Source organism: Cyrtonyx montezumae, unplaced genomic scaffold, assembly GCF_038088225.1.
Source record: "Cyrtonyx montezumae isolate F1298 unplaced genomic scaffold, pur_monq_1.0 scaffold_8, whole genome shotgun sequence".
NCBI lineage: Eukaryota > Metazoa > Chordata > Aves > Galliformes > Odontophoridae > Cyrtonyx > Cyrtonyx montezumae.
This window is the reverse complement of record NW_027072089.1, coordinates 14,601,532-14,624,264: the sequence shown is the minus strand read 5'-3', so window position 1 is coordinate 14,624,264 and position 22,733 is coordinate 14,601,532. Positions and strand designations below refer to the sequence as shown.

Below are 22,733 nucleotides of genomic sequence, written 5' to 3'. Positions count from 1 at the left end.
TGCACCATTCACCACTTCACTGTGCTAACAACCACTGTTTGATCTCCATGAACATTCATCGAGCATCAGTCAATATTAGTAGGTGAAATTTTTTCCACATGGAAGAATTCTATTGCATCCCTTTGCTTCATTCACACTTTCATTTCAGACACCATTTTGACAAATTGCTCCTCAGCTGCCATCTGTTACACAGTAACAAAATGTAATGGATTACTGTTGGCAAGGTTCAGTTTCTACTGCCCATTCTCCAACATCTGTCTCTGATATAATGGGCCAACATAAAAAAATAAGTAGGAGGTAATACTTTTGGAACCAATCTGACATAAATATCTTACATGATCATGAAATTACAGCCACATGGTTTCCTCTTCTGCTACTATTTCAACACTTCTGGAATTTCTAAGATTAAAAAAAAAAAAAGTATTCCATTGCCCTTTCTTAGGAAATATCTTTCTAGATTAAACTTACAAAAACTTACAAAAAGCTATTGGATGAACAGCTACCTGGAGCTGCAGTTGAACAATAATAATTTGACTTTATCACAAAATATGCTAGACACAGCCTTTCCTCATATTTTCATTTTATAACGACAAAATGATGAGTATGAAATAACACAATCCAGAAAATATTCCTTATCTGCATTAAGGCTTCTGAATCTCCATATATTTTCCAATATTCTGAATATCTTACTTAACAATGTGAAGAAAAATTATGGACTAAATTACTGTTTTATAAACTTTTCTGCTGTATTTCTTTTCTATGTTGAAATGACACTCATCACACTGTTATACCTTGATTACAGAGTCACGTTCATGACTGTCACAGTCATTTTAATATCTGAAGCATTTATTTAGTTAAAGGTTAAGGCTTTCTGGTAAATATTCCTCTTCTAGTTGTTAACCAAACATATTGATCTATATTTTTCTCACTAGGTTTCTGATAGAGGCAAACAGCTGCCTTCTTTTTTCTTATGATTGTTTTTAATGCATCCCAATGAATCTGTACATGCTCTCCATCACAGAACAAAGGAAAGAAAGAAGGGAGGAAAGCACTGCTGTTATTACCTGAAATAATAGCAAACCATGTACATCCAGATTCAGAAAAATGTGTAAGAAAATAAAATGTGCTATAACAACATTTCCCTTCCTGTGTAATCTTGTTGAAGTCCTGTTTTCAAATAAATCCTGTTTTCAAAAACACTACATTTTTTTCTCCAGTATTTCATTATTGCAGTATGAAAAACTTTTAACTAGATTGTGAAACTTCTGTCAGTATTATCTTCCTAAAACTCTTCTGGTTTGAAAGAGAGAGAAAAAAAATCAATTCTCTTGAAATTACAACAGAAAAATAATATTTTATTTTGCTTTTTCTGTAAGTAATTATTCCACCACCAAACCATGCAGCTCATAAATTCCTACAATGGAGTGATATCAACTTTATTATTCAATATATATATATTTTTTCATATCTATTATTTTTTTCTATTTTTTCTTAAAATGACATATAGCATTCTAATAAAAATTGAATGAGAAATTCTTCTCAAAGAGATCAAAGTCATTTAACCTTACAGATTACTTAAGTTATTTTGTCAGCATGCTAACTTTTGAAATTTTTGTTCAAAAGAAACAGTAATATTGTGTTGTGGGGTTTTTTTAAATAAAAATTATGAATACAGTAAATACTATACTATATTTCTTCAGAAGGTATTTTTGGGGAAGGAGGAGCATTAATGATGCTAGGCATTTGTATTTTCGCTGAGAAGTACAGATGCCTAATAAGGTCCTATAGCTGAAATATCCACCCCAAGTTTCCAGTCTGGAAAAACTTACATTTTCCTCTGAATTGAATATATATATATATATACACACATATATATATATATATATTTACCATTTCGTTTATATATATTTTGAGGGGAATAAGTGTTTAAGTTTACTTACAACTTCAAAGATGAAGGCATTCATATTTCTGATGGATTTTTTCTTTTTTTTTTTTTTTAATAATTCAGACAAATCAAGACAGAATAACTTCTGCTTAATTTTGGTATATAACATGGCGAATGTGATGTCATTGGTTATTTATCAGTCCTTCTAGACTATCTTGCCAAAATAGCTGCAGTCACCTCTCTTAAGTAGAGAACAAGAAGAAGACAGTTCTCAACTCCAATAAATATTGCCATTTGCCATTTTGCTGCACAAGGGAAATACTTGTAATTTCTCCACAGCTTCAAGAGAATTTCAGCTCAGATTATACGTAACCATAAAAGCATATAAAAATGTATTGCAGCACTTGGCAACATTTCCCCCAATAGCTTATTGTCTAGATTAGAAAACACTGCAATCCAGAAGCAGCACATTTTCATAATGAAATAGCTGGAGCTAAAGAACAGTGATCACAGTCAATTAGTTTTAAACAGAATAAAAGAAAACAGTTATTTTTATGAGTATTACAACAAATACTGAAATAGATTATGTACTTTAATGTATTACAGAGCAATGGAGCTAAAAGTTAACTTTGAGATTACTGTATTGGGTTTCCATATTTCTCAGAATTCCACAGAAGTTGCCTACTGCTATATGCTTACTTAATGAAATCTTTGTCTTTTAAATAAAATAGTTGTAATTGAAAGTAAAACAACTAATGCAAGGTGACTGGTCTCAGCAAGGACATTTCTCACATATGCTAGGAAATTTTTGGAAGACAGAAGTCATCCTAGCATTGTATAGTGCTGATTTATAAAGACTATTGAAATAAGTCTGCTTGAAGTCAAATTAACACTAAAGCCTTGCAATTCTGATGTCAGTCTTTATACTGTGGAAGGTTTACAATGTTCCACTTAATAAAAGGATGAAATTTCATAATTGTGTGTCTTCTTGAAAAAAAAAAACAGTGTTTGTGTCTATATGAGCTTAACCATGCCATGCTTTTCAAGCAGTGTTAGTTTTTGTGATAACTGGCTTGTCTCCACATACATAAAGGAACAAGAACCCCAATGTCCTAAGTTAGAGATTTGAGCCACTGCCACACATTACCCTAGGAAAGTTTTTGTTATTGTGCAAGATATAATGGGAATTTTAAGAGAGGAATAAAAGGTGGGGAAGGGGAAAAATCAGTTATTTTAGGAGGAAAAATATGAAAAGATGGAGAGATAAGAAGGCAAAGGAGACTAGACACCTATCAACAGTTTGTACGTGCTTGTCTGGTCTGCTATTTGGCTATCAGGCAGGCCAAAATGTACCATCTAGATGCTGGGATGGGACCTTGGATCTGAGGTTCACTGAGAAATCACTGGCATGTGTCTGTATGTCCCTGTACCTGTGTGTTGGAAGCACAAGGATACAGGAGCCCCTGAGGTCAGATTCTGGGGGTGCCTAAGTGTCTAAGGACACTTGGGGGATCCCTTACGTGATTCTTTTTTGACTTAAAAATATTTTTGAAAATTGAAGTGGGAAAATATGAAGAAAAATAATAAAACATGCCCACTTGCTGATATTTTTTTATTTCTATGTTTTTCTATGTACTGTGATTTAAGGTAAAACACTTTTTATTTGCTAGAAATTAAATAAATCATAATTTTGGTTGAATGGCACTTGTGGGATCTGACCTAAAATAATCAAGAATAATAGAAGAGTACGAATGGAGCACAATAAATATAATAGAAGTCAAAAACATACAAACAAACCAAATCAAAAGTAACAAAGTACATTATATAAACAAACTTCACAGGACAAAAACAAACAAACAAAAAAAAAGTTGTACATTCCAAGAATGATGCAATAGAACTAAAAAGTAAGATTTTTCAAGGAACGAGACTGTCTACCTCACATTTTATAAACCAGCTTAGATCTTTTGAATGTATAGAAAATAAATTTCATACAGGATTGCATCTGCAACCGTAATATAGAAATCATGTCTGTAGTTGTATGCTGTATCACTGCTGCCATGTATCTCAAAGCACAAATCAAAAACATTTGGTTGCTTAAAAGACAAAATATAACTACTGTGAAATAAGCTTTAGGAATCAGCTGTTCTGAGGGAATACTGAAATGTATGCATCAGCATAACTGAAATGCTCCATCTGCTGGCTTCCAGATCCATTGCAAAAATGCAGTATAAATTCTTGGTAAAATGTTCCCTCATTTCCCTCAGACAGCAGAAGCTGAGCAGTAGAAACAGCAATACTTTTCACAACTGACAGGCACACTCTCTGAGATGACATTGATAATTTCCATTATCTACATAAGCACATATTAGCAAATAGTTTGCAATCAGTTAATTAACTTATCTGTCAGAGTTCTGGGAGTTAGAATGTTGCAGACTTCTGGGTTACAGAAGTCTGGAAATGCAACAAATCTAGCTTAGTCATTTAAAAAAAGTATTTGTGTCTAGAATATCTGGATTATTTTTAGTGCACCTTCTGTCCTGCTGCTATCACAACGTCTTTCTTGATCAGGACTGAACAAGTTATTACTGTTTTAAAGTTGAAACTATGAAACTTTGGAAAACAGATCTATTTCCTGTAGTCTTTTACCAATGGGAACCATTATTTCATCCATTCTCTGTTATGTCTGCTAAGAAAAATAAATGTTACTGAATGACCTTTTACTCAGCTCTGGAAAAAATTTGATAGCAATAAGAAGCTGCACTGGTCAGCCAAGCAATAATTTTCATCATAACATCAAAATATCAGGATATCTCCAGATATCTATAATTTCTATGTGTGATTTTAATTTTCAGTTCTAGGTGCGTGAAGAGAACACACTTGTGTCATAACTAAGGACAACAAGAAAAGAATAGCTCAGAGAAGCAGTTAAGGAGAAGGATGAGATTGCTGCACACATACTAGTATCATTCTCCATCTACACTCTTGGAATAATTTAAAAGAAAGATTTTAAGGGAGATGTCTGTGTAATTTAAATGAGAATCCTGTAATAGGATTATCAGTAATTTATAATAGAAATCAAATAGAAATCACATTAGTGGTTTTGTTCTGATTTTCCTTTGAGGACAAAGCATCATGAACTAATTTCCAAGGGTTACTGAAAAAAGTCTATATGATAATTTTATACAGATCTTATAAAGACTCAAAAGATTTCCTATGCTACATATTTTCTCTAGCATAGTTTTTTAAATCGAAGTTCAAGAAACATTTGGAAATGCATATGCATACTTAAAAATTGTCTTGATAGTATAGTTTTTTCAGCCTGCCAACTTAGATATATTTATTTATATATTGATATAAACTAAACTGTCATTAATTTATCTTTGTTTAAAAAGTGCTAGATCAGAAGAAGCAAGGATTGTATGAAAAGGATTTTCCATATGCAGCTCAAGATCTTTTATTTCTAATCCTATTGAGAAGTTCCTACAAATCTAGCTTTAATAAGCAGGTTGTAAACCTCCAAAGGCTTTGTAAGAATAATTTCTTCTGTGTGTGTATGTTTGAGATCTTAATTAAAGCAAGCATTCAAAAGAAGCGCGTAATGTTCATTTTATTCTTTAATTCTACCTAAAATAGTTAATGATAGATGACTCAGAAAACCTATATTATGTTCACAATTATCTCAGTCATGATAATATTAGGAAATTTTGACTGATTTACATTCAAAGTACATAAGAGTGTATGCAGTTAAAGAATCATAAGCAGTTATAGAAATGGATGGACAAGTCAACTAAAGTGAAAGTTAGGAAGGGAGAGAAATAAGAATAAAAGATTTATGCACGGAAAAATTTAGTCATGTGACAATCACAGAGAATTCATTAAGGTTTAATTACAGTTCTTAGTTCAATTGCCCTTTTTGCAACATTACAATCTTAAATGTATTTTGACTCACTATCAAATGTATTGAAATAGGATAATAGTAAATTTCCTTCAGGCTTAGATGCTTAACTTTTTAGTGTTACAGTGTACAGGCTAATTATTTTTTTCTATCACTTCCTGCTCTTATTTAGAAAAAAGTACCACTGACAGATGCTGCTAATTTATCTGATTCTAGGAAATACAGTAATGGAGAACTGACAATGTCCAAGCCCACAAGCATGCATGTAACTTAAGGATAAATTTTTGCTGATTCAGTTTTCATACGGAAATCTAATGGTCATCAATACTGATGCAAAAAATATATATATATATTAAGAAATCTTACATTTATTTTTATGGGAAGAAAGTGTGATTTTATTTAGAATCAGATACATAATGATTATTTATTCATTTATTTATTTATATTAAGATGAAGACATTCTTGTCATTAGACAGCAGTAAAGCCAAAATGAATCTATTGTCCGTTACAGTAACATCCTACAAACATATATCCTACAGTGATAGAGTAAAAAAATAGAAAGACAACAAAATATTTCCACCAGAAATCGTTCATCCAGCTTTACTGAACATTTCTATAAATGAATTAGTATATCTGTTTTTATATTAAATATTGTAAGTTAATATTATTTTTATTTATTTATTTGTAGTAAGTGAATTTTTTTCAATTTAGTTTATTGTTAATATTTAGTTTATTTAATGCATTTTATGCAAATTTAAGTTTCTATATTTATGTTTCTTTTCTGAATGGATGCAGGTCTGGAAATCTGGAAATCACAGTATTTAGTCAAAAACATCTGCCGATGTTCTTGGCAGAACTTCACCCTCATAATTAGTTTTCTTTATGTATAATATGTAATGTGTATTTAGAAGTATATAACAACATCACATGGGCAAGAATCAATTGTACTCCATCTATTCAGCAGATTGATTTTATTGAGTTAATATAATGAAATCCTAAGCTTTCTTTATCTGTGTAAGCATGCCTTTCAGTTTTTGTGCATTGGGGTACTTTTAGCACATGGTATTATTTTTGCCTACAGTTAAAGAAGTGAATTTTCTCTCCTTGCAAAATGTAGATCCTAAGTGTCCACTTAACAACAGTGCAAAAGCTGAATTTGAAAAAAAAAATTCAACAGATGTGATATTCTTACCAATTGCACCAACCTCTGTATAACACAGACCTTAAGTGAAATGATAGAAAAAAAAAAATCACTATCTATATAACAACTATGTGTTCCAGATGCACTAACTCCTCACAAGTATACAGTTTCTAAAAATGTAAACATGGCTTTACCAAACAGTATGTATAGTGGGTTAGGTAATATAGTTTACAAGAAGGAAATTTAAGCACATAGATATTCAGATGGAATACATTAAAAAGAGCATGGCCAGCATGTCGAGTGAGGTGAATTCTCCCCCTCTACTCTGCCCTGATGTGGCCTCACCTGAATTATTGTGGCCAGTTCTGGGCTACTTGGTACAAAAAAAAGACTACTTGAAAGACTCCAGCAGAGGGCTGCAAAGATGATAAAGGGTGTGGAACACCTTTCTCATGAGGAAAGGCTGAGAGACCTGGGTTTGATCAGTCTTGAGAAAACATGACTCAGAGGGGATCTCATCCATGTCTATAAATATCTAAGGTACAGAAGGCAAAAGGAGAAGGATAGACTCTTCTCAGCAGTGTGTGGTGATAGGACAAGGGGAAATGGTCACAAACTGAGGCATAGGAAGATCTGCACAAATGTGTGTGGGAACTTCTTCACAGTGCAGTGATGGAGCACTGGCACAGCTGCACAGAGAGGTGGTGGAGTCTCCTTCACTGGAGATGTTCAAGACCCACCTATACATCTACTTGTGCAACCTGGTCTAGTGAGACTTTGGCAGGAAGGTCGGAGTAAATGATCTCTAGGGGTCCCTCCCAACCCCTACAATTCTGTGATTCTGTGAAATCCTAATAATTTCTTGGTCCACATTTACAGATATAATTTGTCACACATTAGCACCATTCAGCCCTTTGTAAGTTCATGAAAGTTATAAAGCATATTCCTGCTAGTCTCTATTGTGACTGGAAGTCAGCACTCACAAAAACTTAGCCTGCAGGATCTTGGTTTAGTTACTGATAAGCTTCTGCCCACGTAAGAAGTTTGTTTTAAGCTGCTTATGTAGCGTCATTAAGGACTCTGAATCACGGTGAAAGTCTGTAGATTTTACTCACTTAAATCCACACTTCTGATCCAGAAAATCCTCACTCAGCTTAAAGCAATAGGTGTCTACATTTCATTGACAAACTAATTTACCACTTCAAGCTGTTTAGAGGCTTAAAAAGACAATCTTATTCTATGACTGCTTCCAAACTAATTGTGTGCCAGTTTGCCCTAATTACTTCTCTGTGGAGCCATGTTTGTTTGTTTTTTTCTGTTTATATCCTAGTTTGTCATAAAGCTTTGTTGCTTAATGTTGTAAAAAAGCCTTGTAATCTTCTAAAGGAGCAGTTATAGAAGTGTGAAGTGTTATTGCGATTCATGTTTTCTTTGATGATTTACGTATGAAAATCGTAAAATTAAAATTAACCTGAAAGTTATCAACAGGAAGATGTATCCTACCTGATGACTAATGTTTTCTACAGTTTCTTTCATTGCTGTTTCCTTCTTACTCCCAACCAATTCTATATTTTCTGTGTATTATGTATCATCTACTGTCCTCATTGAAAAAAAATGGAACCACTGCTGCAGAAAAATATGATGCTTTTTGTCTATGGCTGACAAATAAAGTAATTGCACCAAAATGTTTGCATTGAAAAGTAAAACACGATATTTTCCCTTCCTGTTTTTCTCACATATTAAACTTTTCTCATTATCAGACCATGACCAGAAATCAGTCTTGATAATAAAAAATCAATAAATCAATAATTTACCTAGATTAAAAAAAAAGAGTTATTCAGTGCTTTTTTAAAAACACCTTTTCTTTTAAACAAAAGGTTAAAGAGACTAAAAAATCTGGGATTGCAATTTGAAATATTTACTCTCCTGTCCTAGGAGTCCAACAGACAGTAAACAAAGACACGATGCTCCTCACACCCATTGCTATGCAACATCTGAACATCTGTGGCATCCCACAAGCTTTCTGTCCCAAATTTCATGTACAAAATAGGTAGTACTGTCATTTGAGGGGTTTATATGAATATTTTCAGACTAGTCTTTCATCCAGAGAAGTTGTCCTATGAAATCCACGCTTCTAACATTCCCATCTAGAAGAGGATAAGCTTGAACTGAAAATTGGAGCATAAGAGCAAGAATAGAATTAGAGAGACAAAGAAAAGGGAATATGAAGCTATTACTTGAATATCCTACGCCTTGGACTTTATGTTATTGGCTGTTACATTCCTAATTGAAATAGAAATGAAACAAAATTTTTCTATTAAAAAAATGTTGGATTATAAACAGAAAGTGTTTTCTTTCTATTATACCCAGTCTGGTTAATTGTATTGCTAGCCTTTATCCTGCTGTTTTTGGTGTTTTAATGAATAATTTTACAAACAGCTTCAAATTATGCTGGTCAGTGCATATAATGAGTTCCTCCATTTTGCTTGTGTTAATAACAATAAAATAAGGGCTGGACTGTAATATAATCTACCTGTCCACATGCTATTTTATGGGAAATTATATGATACTGTACTTTATACTTTAGTAAAACTTTTGACTTTATAGTTTTGACTTTATAGAAAAACCTAGTTTCATTATGTTCCAGTTAAATTCATATACGTCCCAGTTTAATATTCATATACGTCCCAGTTTAATTCATAAAATTTACCAGAACAAAAAAAAAGAAATCCAAATTGAACCTTGGATGCATTATGCTGGTGTACAAATAGCAGCAAAAAAAAAGCATTTAATTTTTGTTGCCATATATATGACAGTATCGCAGACTAAAATTAAAAGCAGCCCGTTTATTTTGTATTATTTTACTGTTTTGTTTTATACATCTGCTAACACAATTTGTTTTGTTTTTGTTTTATTTCCTACCCTAAAAAGCTTTCAGACTGACATATTTCCCTGAAAGAATGTACCCTGAGTCCAGGTTTTGATTCATGAATGTTTGTAAGGTCCTTAGTACAAGAACTGTATAAACAACAAATGTGCTAATAGAGAATTCAAAAAGACAGTGAGTTAATGTGATAAAGAGCAAGTGAAATGGAACTTGAAGGAAATGCTTTCACTATTCTTGACTGAAATTAAAGATAATGTTTTCATATGATATTTTTTCCCGAACTACCAGTTGGATTTTTCCACCGTGGCAATCTAATCTAAAGAAAGAAGAAATATCACACAGCTCCTACTGATTTTTTAGAAACACAAATAAGACTTTTTTTTTTTTTTTTTTACTTATCAGCAAGTTCATCTTCAAGTTTAGTGAATAATTCTAAATGTTCTCAACATGGAAATTAAGCCAAACATTATAATACTTAATTAAATGTTTAGGAGATAGTTTTACTTAGATCTTAGTGTATTTCAAAAATGCATTCATTTAAAATTGAATTAATTTTTGAATTTTATTTTTTAATTTATTCGTTTAAATTCCTCTTAGATTCAGATTAAAGTAAATAAAACAAATAGCTGAACTATGCTAATCTTTTTGCAGATACAGTGTGTTTGTGAGTACTCATTTTGCTGTATTTTATAATTGATTGGTAAATTAACCTGACATTCAGGTTAATTCGTTCAATTATTTTCTGCATATCTTTCTGAATTTGAAGTGAGTTACAACATTTTAAAAGAGGATTTACTCAATGTTATTTTTTCTATTGTTTTCCTCCCAGTTTAGTGCCATCTAAATCTTGGTGAGGGTGCACTCTAGAGCCTCTATTGATAAAATTGTTAATATAAAATAAAACATTGCTATACTCCACATGTCAACAGGATTCAGACAGGGTCCAACTCATTACCCACTGTGCTTTGAGCCCAACTTTTCAAGCAGTTCTACACGTGATTTTCTAACCATCCAGATCAGAATGTTTAAATTTTTCAGACACAATAATACTGTTGGTGACAGTGTCAAAAGTATTACCAAAGACAAAGTAAACAACACCTACTGTTCTCTCGTCATCTGCAGATCTAGTCAGCTTATCATAGAAGAAAATTAACCTTAGCAAGTGTTTGCTTTACCTCTGGTAATTATAGGCCAGGCTCTCTACTGAGCTGCATATTGCTTTTTTCCTCTTTGAACTCAGCTTTTGTTTCGCTTATAGCCTTAGGTACAGAAGGAGCAAATTTAAGTTAACTAAAGAAATAGTTATAAAGATAGAAGGTTTAAGAAAAGGTTTGTCCTATATGAACAAGACATAGATTATCTACTATATTGACTTTTTGATATACTGTTCATGTTTACAGTTTAACAACTGCAGTGTTCAAGTTTGCAAATGCACCGGTTTAAATCATTGTCCACACTTGCACACAGACATATTATTCAAACTAGAGCTGGTGTTCTACTTTTAGCATTACAGCTTATAGTTCCCATTCTGAAGAGTGTTTTTTTCATGGTGAAATCATAAAAGGCTTATGCGACAATTTTAAATCATCCAGGTTTGCACAGGTGCTTCCTTCCATTACCATTGCATGACAATTTTAAGGGAGAGCATGGTAATATTAAGTAAGAAAGGTAAGTAGTTGACAAACCCATTTTCTTGTCTTAGTTAAGATTTATGCATTAAGGAAAGGAACAAGGTTAAAGAACAGAAAAAGCTTCAGAAAATATATTTTAACAGCTATTGCAGCTATTTTTATGCTCAAGATCAGAAAGACTTTGAATTATCAGAATGCATATTAAACAGATGTGTCATATTTACAGAGTGATTTATTTAAAAGAAAAAAATAAGAGAAACCAAAACTTTTGTAACTGTGCAAATAAACTGTTTTTAAAATGCTACCAATTAAATGACTATAATCAGCTTACTTCATTGCTGACTCTAGAATAACAAAGCTTTTCTATGAAGTTACTTATAGTCACAGGAAACTTTTTTTCCTCCCAAAAGAGTAAGATACAGGTAGTTCAATCAAAATATTCTAAAAGTCTGGTCACTTACTGACCTGTAAAAAATTTGTTTTCCTTCATATTGCCACAAGCAGTTTTCCCAGTAAGCCAGTGTATGAAATGGAGGAGAGGACAAATCAAACAAATTAAACAAATCAAATGTATTTATGAATATGTATTTAACTAGTCCTCTATGCTAAATGTGAAGATTTGGCCCTATTTTTATTCTTGCAACGCACTTCTCAATATCACTCAGTTTTTTTCTCTGCTGTCAAATTTGACTGTCAAGTGATATGTTTTTAACCTTGTTCATCACCTTTATTAATATTCTGCTTGCTGAGTGCAAATCCCACAGATTTGAACAGATCATATTTGACTTCTACAGAGTTTCCCTTAATTTTTAATATAAGAAGTGTACATATGTACACACATACAGTCATCCAAACACACATGGTTAATACTACTCATATACCTAAATGTTTACTCAAGTTTTGAGTTCTGGTTACTCTTGAATTCCTATTATAACTACAATGCAGAACACACAGAATGCAGAGCTGCTTGCATGAAAATCCATTCTTGTATAATTAATGCATAAGTAATTTCTTCTCATCAGAGATAAGAAGCAAGAAATAAGAAAAAATCTGAACTCTGTGATACACATTTTTTAAAGGTGAGTTTAAAAATAGACTATGTTTTGAGTCATGGATATGTTGCAGAATTGTGCTTCTGCTTTACTTCTAGTTTTCCTGTTGCTCCAGAATCCATTGAAAAACTCACAAAAATTTAGTGACCAAAAGTCTATTTTTCCTCTCTCATCTGGAGAGTGAGTCTCAGGAATTACTACAGAAAAATAATCCTGAATACAGGCACCTGAGGAGCCACATGCAGCTGTTTCCCTGCACACTGCCCCAGCCACTGATGGTCCTTTATTTTGTTTTGATTTAGACAGGCTTATAAAAAAAATGATTTTGTAAAGAGAAACAAGTAATTTGATCTTTGGAGACAAATTCATGTAGGTAGTATATTGTTTCTAATCTCTTTCCAAATACTAAGAAACTTACGTAGAAGGCTATAAATATCTTCTTTTTCTTCAAGGTTAATAGAATACAAAACTTAGATTTTTTGAGCATAAAATGAGTTCTCTGAATAATTCAAAACAAGTATAGAATTATATGGAAGGATATGAAATCAAAATAAATTATTAGTGGTTATCTAGATACATGGAACACTGCTATTGTGCAGTTTTCAGAAATAAATATTATTAAAAATTACTAAAAATTATCACCTGAACATGTAGAATAATAGAGTCATAGAATCCTTAGAGTTGAAAAGGACCTCTGAGGACCACCTAATCCAAGTCCCCTGCAATGAACAGGAACAACACTGCTAGACCATGTTGCCTAGGGCCTTATCCAGCTTCAAAGTCTACAGGGAATGGGATTCAACCACAACACAAAGAAAACTGTTCCAGGGCCTCACCAACCTCACTATACATGTAGCGACGTTTGTATAAACTGCATTTGACAAGTAAAATCACACTTTGTTATGTAATTTCAATCAATCCAATTTTTATTGTTAATCTTCAAATTTCAGTTAACTGTCATTTTATTTTTGCAACTGGATTGTGATTGTGGATTTCTGTGAGTGCAGAATTAATATAAAATGGAGAAAGATTAAGGACATGTTGACCGAATTGAGGAAATAAAAAAAAAGGAGAATTTTAAGAGGGTCCCCAGTAAGTGATCAAAGTGACTGCAAGGTATGTTACAGTCTTTCTGTTGTCTCAAAGAAGGAATGAATGTCTATCTGGAAAATAAACTTTAAGCAAAAACCACTTTGTCCTTGCAGGCAAAGGTAACAAATTAATCTCATTATGAGTCTATTATAAAAGAAAATCAACTACTTTATAAATTAGAGTCACAGAATCATAGAATCATTTGAGCTGGAAGGAACCTTTAAAAGTCATCTTTTCTAGCTCCCCTAGATGTAGATGTAAACTGACATCTACAGATAGATCAGGTTGCTCAGAGCCCAGTTCTGGATGACATTGCAAGTCTCCAGGGATGGGGCAGCTTCTCTAAGCAAGCTGTTCCAGTACTTCAAATCTTTTCTTTTGAAAAATTGGAACTTTCTTCTCCAAAGCACTCTAATTCTGATAGTGCTGAATTATAATTCCTAAGCTAGTAGTACAGACTGAAAATAATATACTAAAATTTTCTTTTTTACATTTTTTTTTCACATGGAGATTTCAAATCAGTAATTCAATTTAGATTTGTTGATATCGCAAATCTTAACACTGTTCCAAATCTAAGAACATCTTATTGGAATGTAGAAGAAGAAGAAAACAGAAAATAGCTTCAGTCCTCATTGCTAAATTCTGAAACATGCTGTGATATTTTAAGCTTCTAGTTCTACAGAGATAAAGAGGCAAGAGTTCAGTAAACATATTCTACCATCTGCTTGGGATTCCATAAATTAAAGATGTCTGAGTATTTTTAACTGCATTCATACAGACTTGGATATCTTTTATCTGTTTTGCATCTGTTGTGTTTAGCTCCTTGGTTAAAAAAAAACCTAGCAGAGAGAATTTGAAAGATACTGAGCCTACTCTTCTGGATTGTACTACAGTTCAAAAAGATACTTGCCTCAAACTCAGTAGATTATGATATTTACTATAAATTGTTTACAGTATTTCTATTAAACTCCAAAATTCTCTTATCATCTATTACCTTTTAATTTGCTGACAACTTCCAGGAACATTAGCAGGCAATATAAACCTACAAAGAAAGAACAAGCAATCTTGGAAATGTTTCCTTTAAAAAGGAAGATGCCATTAACTAGGTTAGTGATTTTAGACAAGTAAGTTATAACTATCATTTTTTATATTATAGTAGTTGATTCTTTTCCATAATTTCTCTACACTGAAAAGCCAATTTTGATTTTCTAAATGCTTTCTTTAAAGACTGTGTAAATCAGATCATTTTGACTAAAATTATTAAAAAGTTTAAAGAACTACTAAAAGAACGAATGCACTTGGAAATGAAAGACAAGGTGAAAGTTCACATTCTAGTTCTTAAAGTCTCCTTCAGCAGAAGAAAATCAATTTTTGTTTTTGTATTTGTTTTATTTTACAGTTGATGGGAGATATCAGCCTTAATTAACTATTTTCTTTCGTATGCAGTATGAAAGGAGTGACAACATAATGACTGTTTTCTGCAGTACAATCTTCCCAATTCAGGGTACACCTGAAATACTTGTCTTCCATAAGATCCTCATAAAGCAAATAATGAAGTATGGATTTGCAGAGCAGACAGTGAGGTGGGTAGAAAACTGGATGAACGGCTGGGCCCAGTAAGTGGTAAGTGGTGAACAGTGGCACAAAGTCCAGTTAGAAGAAGTGCACCTCAAGAATAAATAACAAGCCATTTAACATCTTTAGTGATCTAGTAGAGGGAATAGAGTGAACCCTCAGCAAATCTGTTGATACAAAACTGGTAATTGTGGATGATACATCAGAGAATTCTGCTGCCATCCAGTGATGTCTCAATAGACTGAAGAAGAAGACTGTAAGGAATCTCAGGAAAAGAAATGCTAAGTCCAGTACCTGAAGAGGAATAACTGCAGCCATCAGTACACACTGGGTGTCAGTGAGCTGGAAAGCAGCTTGGCAGAAAAGACTGAGGTCTTGGTGAATACCATGATGACCATGAGCCAACAATATGCCCTTACCACAAAGAAGCCTAATTGTATCCTGGACTATATTAGGCAAAATATTGCCATCAGGTCAAGAGAGGTGATCCTTTCCCTGTACTCAGTATTGTGCATAAAATGCTGAGTATATCTGGAGTAGTGCGTTCAGTTCCGAGATCCCCAATTAAAGGCATTAATGTAATAGTTTCCAGTGAAGGACTACTAACATGATTGAGGGTCTGAACATCTCTCCTATGAGAAAAGGGTGAGAGAAATGACACAGTTTTGCTTAAAGAGAGGGCTTAGAAGTGATCTAATAATTGTCTACAAGGACCTGAAGGGAGGATGCAAAGTGGATGGACAGATTATTTTTAAGCGGTGCCCAATGACAGCAAAAGAGACAGTGTGGGCATAAATTGTAACACTTTCTGTACATCAGAAAGCAAGTCTTAATTATCGTCTATAAAAATATGCATATTTGTCCAAAGGTTGAAAGTGTCCTTGCCTCATTCTCAAAAAAAAAGGCGTCATCTACATAACAGGAAAGATTTCGTTTCTTTCCTGTCTTCAAATCAGTTCTTTAAAAAAATAAACAAGCATATCCTATGAGCTAGCAAGATGTGAACACTAACTTCTTAATATGCTGTAATCCCTTACTGGGACATGTGTGCAAATATGAATACACAAAGTACTAGCACCAAACTGACAACTAGAATCATAAAGACCAGATTGCCACTACAGAGAGTCATACATTATAGAAATACTTCCAGTCATTTCCTTTATGCGAGCTACTTCAGCATAATACCACAATACACTAGAGTATTTTGAAGTTCTAAAGAAAACAAAACATTCTGATAATTGAAGAGTTATGTAATCAAAGGAATTCTCAGTTTAATAATGAAAATTTAGAAGAGTAATTGTGTAATTGAAATCATGGTGTGAATGAATGGGAAAGAGGTATGAAGTTATCACTTTGCAGTAATAACAGATGTAAATTTATAAAAACAACTTCCTGTGAAGAGCTGATCACCAAGACATATTTTCCCTGTTGGTCATATTATCTTGGGCCATAACATTGAAACTTGCATATTAGAAGGAGTGTTGCTTTTACTGATAACATTTACGGTTGCATTTCACTCTGGGAAAATAAATTGTTGTCCAGACAAAAGACCTTTCACTCAGTAAAAACAACATTGAAGCAGATGATAATTTTAACAGCTCCAGAAGTAAGTAATAATATCATCAGATAAGTAATAACATCATCATCAACTTCTGCCCCATTGAAATGATATCTCAGATCACATTACATTGCTTCTTCAGAAAGTCTGAATCTGATTTTTTTCTACAGCAATTGGAACACTGTATGTACTCAATAGAGACATAATACTAAGTAATTAGAAATTACAGTGAAATTTAAGAGTAAATAGTAATAACTCAGAAAGAATACATCTAACGCCATCTTCCCTCCTTCATTTGAGATGATATTCAGATAAAAATATTAAAGATTTTAATTTTTTTTTTAATTTAATTAGCTTTTTTGTTTTGTATTTGCTTTGTTTTTAATGATTCCAGAGCTAGTACGGTTCAAGAAGTTATCTGTCACTGTCCTGAATTTCAGACAGGGCAACATGACAACCTATTTCAGCCCAGTATCTCCATTTGTTAGCAAAAAGAAGAGAGGAGATTACTTTTTTTTTTTTTCTTCATTCTTTTTAAAGCAGACTGTTGAGAAATCATTTTCAACACATCCTAGGAGAATATTCCCATGTCCTAGCATAAGAACACTTTCCTGTCTTGGAATTCTACCTTAGGATTTGATATAGATAAATTTATATTGAGCTAATAATCCTCTTGATTAATTTAAGGTTTAAAAAAAACAATCACTTTATCAAATGCTGACAAGTTTTGCTAGCTCTGGGTCTCTGTAAACTTAAGTTAAACAGTGTAGTGAAATACAAAAAACAAAGAAAAATAAAAATAAAATCATGTTCTCCTCTTATAAAGGGTGTCTATACTTGAAAGACCAGTTATAAGATATCAAATGGGTATTTTGCTATTGCTTCATCAGACTTTTAAGAATTAAATTCAGACATATATGGTCAGCGCATATTTAAAAATGAAAGTGTGCTCATTACCTAGTATTCTTTGCTCTCTATGGAAAGTGCATTCCTCGACTCTTAACCAACTAGTCATTTCTGAGACAAAAAATGTTTGTTTCGTGCCACTGTTACTCTAAATATATAGGAAGGACAAAAGCTATTCCAGGAGGGATGGAAGTTTGATTACCTTACAGTCTACAATGTCCCTTCTCTTTTTTTTTTTTCCATTAATTATGTTTTTCAAATGTTATTTTTCAATGTTAATATTTCATTTCCTAGGCATAAATTTAACAATTCTTGACTATATCCATGAATAACTAAACATAAGCAAAGGCCCACTTCCATTTTCAGAGCTAGACATAATGAAGTCTACCAAATTCAGTGACAATTTTAAATGCTTTTAAGAAATGTCAACAAAATACATATTTTTCCAGTTAAAACTATCACACTAAGTTCCCTGTCTTGCTACCTAGGTATCTGTACTGATGGCTTTAGTAATATATTAAAGCCTCCAACTCAGAGCTGAAGTAAAATGATAGCCTGAAAAGTATTTAATGTATATTTTGAGATTGAAAATAGATTACATTATTGTTTCTATGGAAGTTCTTATATCAACACTACCAATTAAACGATAAAAAATATATAATTCTAAGTCTAGACAGGAGTTACTTTTACTTTAATTATTACTTAAAATTACACTGTTGGATAAAACAGCAAAAGCCAATATTTTAATTAATTAATGATTTGGGAACCTTTTATTTTGACATCTTACACAAATAGATTTCTTATTCATGTATTATGTCATAATACCTCATTTCAGTAAAACTGATATAATTATTAGATGTACTGAAGGCTTCTATGACTGGAAAGAACATTCTTCTTTCTAGAACTATTTAAATAATATTTAACTCTTTACTTTTCTTCTTCCAGGTAAAGTTTTTATATACCATGAAGTTAGTTATCCAAAATGAAATAACTGTAAAATCTGTGGGCATGAGCAAGGTATTGCTGTGATAATATACTATGATAGATAAAACAGTGATATAAAGAGGATACAATGCTTAACTCTCAGTTCACCAAAGAAGTGTCACTATTGCAGGAGAATAAGTGGAGCTACTGAATCACAATTCCCACAGGGTAGTGTGATGCTATTTCTAAGACTAGGTTTCTCCACACTGATGAAAAGGTGTTCAGGTCTGAGGAAATTAAACTCATGAAAATGTATTTGTTGTTTCTGAGGGATGGAATGAGAGTAAAATAAACACTGATTTCCAGCAGCGCAACAGCTTTCTTGCTAATTCCTCCATACACCTGCTGAGACTGTTGCAGAAGAGGTCATAACAATAACTTATAATACCATTATTCCATTTGCTTTCATTTAAAATGACTTTTTTTAATTAAAAAGCTTCTAATTTGTAATTACTTTGTAAATGTTAATGAATATCCACTCCTTTTCCTCCTTTTCAGAGATAATATCCAATTCTTATCTTAAGACTAGATATGTGTAAAACATAACATAGCCTAAGATTTCCACAGGACTTTATACATTATTTTTTTTATTTTAAAATTATAAAACCCAGCTGGTTTGGTCAATAGTTTATTTTAGGAAATTAGCTATGTATCTCCATATGGATTATGATAAAATACTGTTTTATCTCAGAATTTTAATTGAGAAAAACCCACTATCACTTTTTCTAACTTATGCTTTCATTGCTATCATTACACTATCTCATGGAACACAAATCAAAATCCTTTGAAAACGAGTTATCAATGCATAAAACTAAAATAAGCTTTATTTGTAAGTAAGTAGTGATTAGTGATTAGAGATTAGTGTGAATAACTTAATGATTAAAAAATATTATTATTTTACTTCTATTTTTTTAATTAATATTAGCTGCAAATAATATTTACCTTCCTTCCCACATAAACTTAGAACCAATAATGAATCTGAAGCTTTCTCATAGAATAAAGAATATGAAAGATATAACCTTTGCATATAGTATTTACCCATGCATTCTAATATGCAGCAAGACTATGAACAGCTCCAAATGAATTTAAAGAAAAAACAACTACACATACAGAGGCACTGAATGAAAGCATTTTTCTTCATTAGCTCTGTCAGATAATTGTACTAACGAATACAAAAGAAATTCCTGCATATCAATTCGCATAAATTCAGGTGCTCTCATAAAGAAACATAGGAAAATAAGGTTTTATTTTATCAGAATGTTTGTACTTCAGAAACTTTTCAGGGAAATAAATAAATAAATAAATCAGAGGGAACAAAAAGAACTAAAATCAGTAATACCAGTCTTACAGCAACTTCAGAACAGAAGACAAAATAGCTACCAACTCTATTTCCTAGGTTTGTGAATTGTCTGCAGTAATGCATTGTCCAAAATAAAATACTTTGCATAAAACCATGACAATTTTACACAAATGACCTTAATTAATTAATACTGTCGGACCTATATCAGTTTATTTTAACAGGCTTTGCAGGAAGTAATTTTAGTTCAGGAAGTGATAATTTATGATCGGAATGCAATGTTGTTTGTTTTTATCATGGGGAATACAATGTGGCTTTTCTTACCATCATAGAATAAATCATATTACATCTTTGTTATTTGCTGCTTGGAATATTTTATACATTCTTTTAAAATTATTGCTTTCTTCACATGTCTATTATAATTTCAATAATGAAGTATAGTAAAAGTTAAACTGGTTAATTGCTTGCCTGCTACCTTGGTCACTAAGTGAAATTCTTGAATTGAGATATTTAAATATATCCATAATAGATTAAAATTATTTAAAAGTTCAATTTTTAACCTATTTTAGGATTTTCTTTGATTTTACTCTGATGTTATGTCTCATAGAATCCAAATTATCAGGGGTGAAAGCACTGTTTTAGGTTAAAAGGATGTAGAGCATTGTAATCAGTCAAGAGGTAATGGAAAAGAATGCAATAGTGTTCAAGTTAAAGATACAATAAAAGACAAACCTGGCTCATGTTTACATTGATATTTGCCCATTTATTTCATTAATAAATAATTACATAATATTATGTATATAATTTTCTTTTTAAAAGACTCATAAAATTTTCAATTAAAACTATAATCTATAAATGCATAGTAGGTTTTTTATACTTTGTCTAATTAAGATTAATTTTCTGTGCTTATACCCAGCTTAAGCTACCAGGACACTGTAATATCCACAGAAGAACATCACAGTATCCTGCAGTCCCTGGCTGCATCAATCAGAGTTGAACTGTTTTTTCATAGTTTATAAACCACTTCTTCTTTTCATATGAATACAGTAACTGCTTGATTGAGGATGAACTTTAAAATCAATGAGTGAACTATCACAGCAGTGGAGCATTATTCTGAGATCTTACCAAGCTAAAAAATAAACTGCCATGAAATACTTACCTGGCAAAATCCATGGTTATGAAAGAGAAGTAAACATGCTCTGAAGTGTCATTTTTTGCACAATATATTCCTTCTCCACTGACTTCCTCCTATTTTACCCTCCAGTAATTACATGTCTAAATTATTTGATCTGAAGAGGTCTCTTCTTACCTCCAACATTTTGTTATTTTGTGCTAGTGTGAAGTTGTAGATTGCTTCCAGATTTTTTGTGGAATAGATCTATGTCTCATGTATTTAGTATTTTCATGTATTTACTCAGGGGATTCTTCTTTGTAGATATGTCTGAAGACTGAGCAGTAGTGTGAAGGCTGCTTACCTCTAATCATCAGCCTTGTGGAGGAATATTGAAAATATTACTTATTTTATAGCCCTGCTATACAATTTTGGAGAAAATTCTTTGCCACAGCATCTGCATGTGCCTCTAGTATTATGTCTCAGGTTTGCTCTTAGGTTTCTGTTACTTCCCATGCTAACTGATAGGTCAAAACTCTACTCTGCTGTAATATGCCAGTTTATACGTACCACTAAAATTCGAGTATTTTGGAGAATTATGCATATCTTGAATAAATTTTCTTGATGATTTGCAGTGGGAGAGATGACTGACCTTAGAATTCCGCTGCTGCATTATATCACAGAAAATAAAATCATTTAAAAATAAATATTTATTATAAAATATTTATTATAAAAATTTAAAAATAAAATCATGTGCTGGGGATCATTATACAACAGCTCTTTATTTCATCCCCAAGGTTAGCTGATAAATATCACATAATTAAAAAAAATAATAATTATTATTGATTTACTACACATATGCATATAATGCCAGCTAATTTTTATGGACACAATATCTGTGAACTAGAACAGTAATTTAGTTTTGCCTGTAATCTACACTCAGACCTTAAAACTTACTTACTTTAATTCTGTAAGTAAAATTATGTGTATAAGAAAGCAACCCGATGTCATATATCTGACATCCAATGCCAATTTATGGCTCTGATTATTTAGCGCCTCCAGATTCAAGAAACCACACAAAATTTTAGGAGTTCTGTATCTTGCTCACCACAGACATGCAGAAATTAAAAACCCTGAGGGATGCAGAAAGGATTCTTTTAAACTTCTGAAGGACTGGTAAATATAAACATGTAATTGTAATTAATCATAATTTGACATGTTTTTATAAGGCCATAATTCACAACATCAAGATGTATGGAATGTACCTTCAAGATTAAATAGCCAGTTCTAAAATTGGAAGCACTTCTTTATCCATATTACAGAGATTGAAATATAATTACCAGTGAAAAAAAGTTTGTTAAAACCACTTTATACTTAAAGAAACTGCCTGATGATATTGATAACATATTGACTGAATAACAAAAAGCTACTTTATCCTTAAAGTAGGAATTTAAAAAAGGCTTTCTACCTCTAGTAAATTGTGCCATTTATAAAATTTAGTAGATGTTTGAGTTAAGGGTTAAACATCTGTGGATGCAGATAGAACCATAACCAAATTGTTTATGCACTGTTGAAATAAATGCTAGATGAATATTTGTCCCTTTGAAAGTTCTCTATTATTTAAAAACTTCTGCTATTTTTACTTTAAAGAGGATTACTATGAGGCTAAATACATAATGGCCATGAAATAATCATTCAGTGACAAGATGATATAAGGAA

At 32.1% G+C, this 22,733-nt stretch overlaps 1 protein-coding gene across 3 annotated transcripts in view; it reads right to left on the bottom strand.

Annotated features, from left to right (window-relative positions):
* Positions 1-22,733, bottom strand: part of CSMD3 (CUB and Sushi multiple domains 3) — a 512,136-nt gene that overhangs the window by 452,049 nt on the left and 37,354 nt on the right. The gene's annotated exons all lie outside the window — the stretch shown is intronic.